General features: G+C 36.2%; 2 non-coding genes across 2 annotated transcripts; one reads left to right on the plus strand and one right to left on the minus strand.

Moving 5' to 3' along the window:
* Window positions 1-3,496: 3,496 nt before the first annotated feature.
* Window positions 3,497-3,578, minus strand: Trnas-cga (transfer RNA serine (anticodon CGA)). The gene has a single exon. It is a non-coding gene; the product is annotated as a tRNA-Ser (tRNA).
* A 739-nt stretch (window positions 3,579-4,317) lies between these two features.
* Trnas-uga (transfer RNA serine (anticodon UGA)) lies at window positions 4,318-4,399 on the plus strand. The gene has a single exon. It is a non-coding gene; the product is annotated as a tRNA-Ser (tRNA).
* The last annotated feature ends 1,601 nt before the right edge of the window (window positions 4,400-6,000 follow it).

The following is a 6,000-nucleotide window of genomic DNA, read 5'->3' on the forward strand; positions in this document are numbered from 1 at the left end:
CGATATTAGAAGTAGAAGCAATGAGTGGATTTAGCTACTGGTTTGGAATGGGATTCACTTCCCAGAAAAAATTTGAAATAGTAGTTTGGAAAACGCAGTTTTACAGTTCTTGGTGATATTTTAGGGGCAAGAAAGGTACGCGTGGCTCCAAGGCTATTTTTAGAAATTTTAGTCTTATAATTGTGATTATAATCCATATTTATAGTTTGCGTTTAGGAATGAGGCTCATAGACTGTCTCCAATCGATTTTTTGAAAAGCAGATAGAAATACGTACCCCCTCCCCTCCCCCACGCTACATCTTTAACTTTTCATAACTGAAGTTGCAAAAATACTACGGAGGACAATTTTTGGTGCTGTTACCGGACGGAGTGTTCTGGAGCTCTCCCCTGAAAAATTTTCGAAATTGAAGTCCTAAAAATGAAGTTCTTCTGCAATACTTCATGGTATTAAAAAAAAAGGATTCTCCCACTTAAATATTTCGAAATAATAGTTTTCAAAACCAAAATATTAACACTCTTTGATGATTTTATTAGAGAAAGGGGGTCGGAGGCCCTTGTTCGAATATTTTCTAAAACTAAAAATCTTAAACACATGAGTGTAAGACCATATTTGGTAACGTTAGGGACACTGACGACGATACTTTTAAACGATTTTCGATGTATTTTGGTGATTAGAAGATCTTTCTTGGATATTTTGTGAAAGTGAAGCCCAAGAAACGAAATTTGAGGTACTCTGTAATAACTTTGGAAAAGAAAAATTTTGAGGATTAATAGAAAAAATGAAAACGAAATAGAAAAATTGAAAAAAAGGGGGGGGGGATATGAATGAAAGAGGATTCTGCGAGGAGGGGGGAGGAGGCATACAATTCGTCGCCAATAATCTGAAGCTGTTGAAAAACTTAAATGTTAATATTTCTATTTGAAAGAAATTAAGATTTTTTCCCAACATTCTTTTTTTTCCGTAAAATAACTGCGTTTTCATAAAATGAGATCTTTTCTTCTCTTCAAAAATAAAGAATATTTTTTTAAAAACATCTACGCGGCATTTTGTGGGGAGGGTGATCAGTCTCGTTCCCCTCCCCCTAGATGCACCACTGCAGCAAAATGTCCGGGGGGAGTCCTTCAAAAATTTTTGAAACTTTAAACTAAAAAATGTTGGTTTTCGATTGATTTAGGTGTAGGTTTTATTGATAAAGTTTCTTGCAATAGCCATGATTTTTTTTTTTTTTTTATTATTTTATTTTATTAGCCTAAGTTGTTCCAAAATAGAAGAATTGGTATTGATTTACGAATAAATACCCAATTACAGAACATGCAATTATTCTATACAATAACTCAGCGCTGAACAATAAATTGTTTGAGAAGTTTCTTTATTTGCATGAAATTGTTCATTATGTTTTTTTTTCTTTTTTCAAAATGGATAAAATTACTTTAATTCTTAATATGAGCACAGTTATGTTTTTCTTGCACTAGCGATGTGTGGTGATACACTGGATTCAAGTAAATTTACTAGTATAGCAGCTATGATTTTTTTCCCCCCAACTGCGTTTCTGAGTGAAATATACTAAACTATTTTTTTTTCAAAACCCAACCAAAAATTTTGGGGGTGCGGCGCACCCCCTTGCACCCCCGTAAATCCGCTTATGTAAAGTCGTCTATTTATATTCGTTTCTATCCACCGTTCAGAGGATCTGCAATTGTAATCATTTGCATATCATGCCCTACTTTACATTTCCTGCAATTTTCAGCTCACTCGCGTGAGTCCTTCGTGGTGTTGCAATTTTCACAAGTGTATGTTTATTTTATTCACTAGTGAGGTTTGGGGCGCGTCTGCATCTCCCTACCCTAGGGGCGCAATATCATAAAAATTGCCCGTTCTCAAAAGTGGATACAGAAATTTTTCAAGTGAGGGGCTATAGATTTTAATTATTTAACCTTTACTACGTACCTTGGTTACACATGTTGATTACAAATGCTTCGGTCTTCAATTCTGAAACATTTCCGAATGAGAACTCTGACCCCCATCTCCTTTCCCTTAATATTATCGAAAAAAGCCTAAAACTGCGGTTTTAACATTCAGTAACAAAAAAATGTGGGGATTTTAACTCTTATCCTTCTAACATCATCGGAGATCGTCAAAATTACATTTTTGGGACTTCAATTTCGAAAAATGTTCGGGAGAAAGTTCCAGATCCAAACCTCTCGAATGGACGCAACCTGGAGACGCTGCTCGCTAGAGCAGCAGCATCGGGAGGGGCCGATCGACGGTGGTGCTGCAGAGGGAGGCGGGGGGGGGGGGGGGAATAAAATCATAGGACATAAAAACAGTCAAATGAGAACAATTAGCAATGTGATTGCTCAAAAAAAAAAAGAAAAAGGAAAAATCCAACAGGTTAGAGGACGAAAAAAAAAAAGTTTAAGAAAGATGGGGTGGCGGACCAGTCAGCCCCTGCCTCAAACCATCAACACTTAGAGAGTCTGCAAACTACATAAGACGGTTTGAGGAGGTGTTATGATGTGATGTATGACAATCTGAAGTGGAATGCTACTGAATTTTTCTGGAATATAAAGCCCTTGATTGTAACTTTAATTTTAGTGCGTCATTTTTTGAAAGCGATCAGAAATATTATGCAAATATTGCAAGACTTGCCTGAATTGAAACAAAACTAGTATTTCAGCATTTTACGTAGTAAACGATCGCGCTCTAAACGATCATAGAATTTTATTTACAAATTTTTAAATTAAGGCTTTTTCAAGGAAAAAAATCATTTATTTGCATTCATTTATTTGCAAAAAAAAAAAAAAAAAAAAAAAATCATTTATTTGCGAAAAAAAATCATTTATTTGCATTTGCAAAGCTTGATAAACATTGAAAGGGAAAAAAAAATTCTATTTCCCTTAAATGATTTTAAAATATTGCATTTTTTACAATGTAGAAGATCCTAAGCATGAAAATTGCAAATAAATAAGCGATTTAGAATCATGCTTGCCGCCAGGGAGGCTTCATTAGTCGCCTGCGACAGTGTACTTCCAGGGCTTCGCCCCTTCTTTTCGCCTGCGATGGTACATAAATAAATATAGTACATTAATCTTCGATGCGGTGTACCTCTGGAATCATTCCATTGCGAGTCCGTCGCATGCCTGTTTACAATTAACTAGAATCATTCAAAGATCGAAACACTTCCGCTTTAAAGCACGACAAAGAAATTATGTAAGCCTCAAGAAAAAGAGGCCATAATTTTGCAGAGGCGATAGTCAACCTAGGGAAAGAAGATCTGACTGGCCCGCTGTCAATAACCATTGAGAAGGAAGCAAAAGTGGAGAGAGTGAAGCCTTCAGTTCTTGAAGCAAAGCGCCCAAGTCACGTGATACATTTTAAAGTAAAGTAGTGGAAGACGAACTTGCTTTTCTTAAAGAAGGGTTTTGGGGACAATTTTCATAAATATTGAAATTCAAGAATTAAGAGAGCAAAAGAAGAAGAAAAAAAAAGTGCTTACGCAGCCGGTAGGATTCGAACCTACGCGGGGAAACCCCAATGGATTTCGAGTCCATCGCCTTAACCACTCGGCCACGACTGCTTGTGCATCTCGAAAATAAAATTGGTTCTTTGGCAAAGATTTAATCGCCAGATTTGCTTTCTGTAAGGATTCGAGGCCTTTCAAATGCCCGTGTTATACATCCTTTACAACCACTGATCTCTACAACCATGGATCACACATTTATGACTGGACCTCTTAGCCAGATCATGCCGCGGATTCCCTTCCAGTTTTGTCAATTTAGTACTGTATACAAAGCTTCAATCTCTGCTTTTTCATCCAGGGCCCCATTGCTAAGAAACCCCTCAAGTCCAAGCATCCTCATGTGGGGGCCATTTCTACAACTATAGCATCGATAGGAAAATGCATGCAACTGGAGTAGTTGGCATATTCTGAGGAGCAAATTTATTAGGCGGAAGAGCAAATGTAAAATACATTTAAAAGTAAAATGCTTTTGCTAATAACAATTTTAGAATTTTTATGATTCAAATTATTGCGAGTCTTCGAATCAACTCTCTTTTTCCATTTTTATTTTTTTTCCTGCAGGTTGACTTTTTTCCCCAGGGTTACTATCTTTTGGAAGATGAGGCATGCAGTCCGAAAATGTGTTCGGGACCTAATAACGCTGTAGTCCCGTTCTCGTTCAAAAACTAACGTATGGTCACTTTAAGAATGCAATGAATAATGTATATAAAAGGGCATTTCTAAACAATCTAACATAGCTCTAAAGCTGGTGATTTATGTTTGTGCGAGAATTCTTCTTTCTTAAACAGCTGCACAAGCAGTCGTGGCCGAGCGGTTAAGGCGATGGACTTGAAATCCATTGGGGTTTCCCCGCGTAGGTTCGAATCCTACCGGCTGCGAGAGTTACTTTTATGCCTTATTCTAAATACGTATTCAATTCTTTCAAAATTTTATTGAAAGTCGACTTTTTCTCTCTCGATTTTCTATAAAATTAAAGACACTTTAAAATTCATTCAAATTATTCAATTGGATGCTCATTCTATAACTGTGGTATTCAAACAGTTTAGCAATTTAACCAAGCTTAGCACAATGGCCATCGAGACGCAAAAGTTTAAAAACAAATATTTAATAGTCTAATTTTAACTACTCAGAAATTTGACCAAGGTTAAAAAAAAGAAGAAAAGACAGTAAGTTGCAGTGCTTCTCAACCCGTGTTCCGTGAACGATTTTCATGTGGACCGCTAACAACTAGGGGAAAATGATCTATATCCTTTTTATAGCTGTAATTAAACTTATTAAAGAAGGATTTTGGATTCATCTCATTTCATCTAGTAATTATTGTGAAAATATTTTGTCTATCACGCGTGGTCCGCTTGGGATTCGGATGGGTACCAAGTATCAAGTGGTCCTCACTAGTGAAAAGGTTGAGAAACGCTGGTACATATTTAAATCCGCGCGCCTGCATCATTAGCCGCGTTCACAACACACTTTTATACTCCGTAAATCTCCGCTACGGCTCCGCAAAAAACCGATTGAAAAATTCCCCATGTAAAAAGAGGTTTCCTACTGTACCAGAGAAAGCGGTTTTTACCCAGTACCCTTAGAAGCTAGTAGACGAACTTGTTTCGCGTAATGCATTCTGGGTAAAAACTCCCCTTTGACTCCAGAAGGAAGCAGGAGGAGAAAAGTTCCACATATATCCCGCAAATAACCGGAATGTGGTGAAAAGCAGGTTCTTTCCGGGATCGAAAGTGTCCATGGATGAAGAATTTATTTTTATATTTTCATCAAAGTATCTCTTATACCCACAATGGTATAAGCATTTCTTTCAAAAATACAAATTTTATTTGAAGATTTTCGGCTCATAACACGCAGAGTTTTCCGTTAAACGTTTCTTAACTTTCAAGATATTTGACACCGAAGAAAATTAAAAATAAAATTTTAAATTCAAAGATTAAAAATTTAAAGAAATATGAGGGTTTTAAAGCAATTAATTTTTTACTGCGCATGCGCGATAGATAGCAATTTATAACCTTCATCAACCAAGACCCAGATAAATCCTACAACTCATAATAAAATTCCAGCCGAATATCTTTAAATATTAAAAAGTTATCAGCGATCTAATAAGCCGAATTTCAATAATTCTTGGATAGGCAACGAATTGTGAGGGATCGTCCGCAAATTATCCGTTTTATCATAAATCACTCTGCACGAAAACAGGAAAGTGTTGCTAGTTTGCAAACGATCCCTTACGATTCGTTGCCTATAAAAGAATGGGGTTGTTTCCTTCAGTCAAAAGTAGTACTTTTAGTCACTGAAATTGATAGAATAAGCAAAAAAAAAAAAAAAAAAAAAAACATGGAACTAACAGAAAATTCTTTCATTTTTCCCAACAGTTATTTTTTAATTAATTTTTTTAAATGTCCGAATTTGCAAACAAGGCGTGGTCTTGATGATGTCACAAATGATGCTCTTTGGCACATTTATACCGCGTTTCCAC

The sequence above is a fragment of the Uloborus diversus genome, chromosome 2, assembly GCF_026930045.1.
Source record: "Uloborus diversus isolate 005 chromosome 2, Udiv.v.3.1, whole genome shotgun sequence".
In the NCBI taxonomy this organism is placed as follows: domain Eukaryota; kingdom Metazoa; phylum Arthropoda; class Arachnida; order Araneae; family Uloboridae; genus Uloborus; species Uloborus diversus.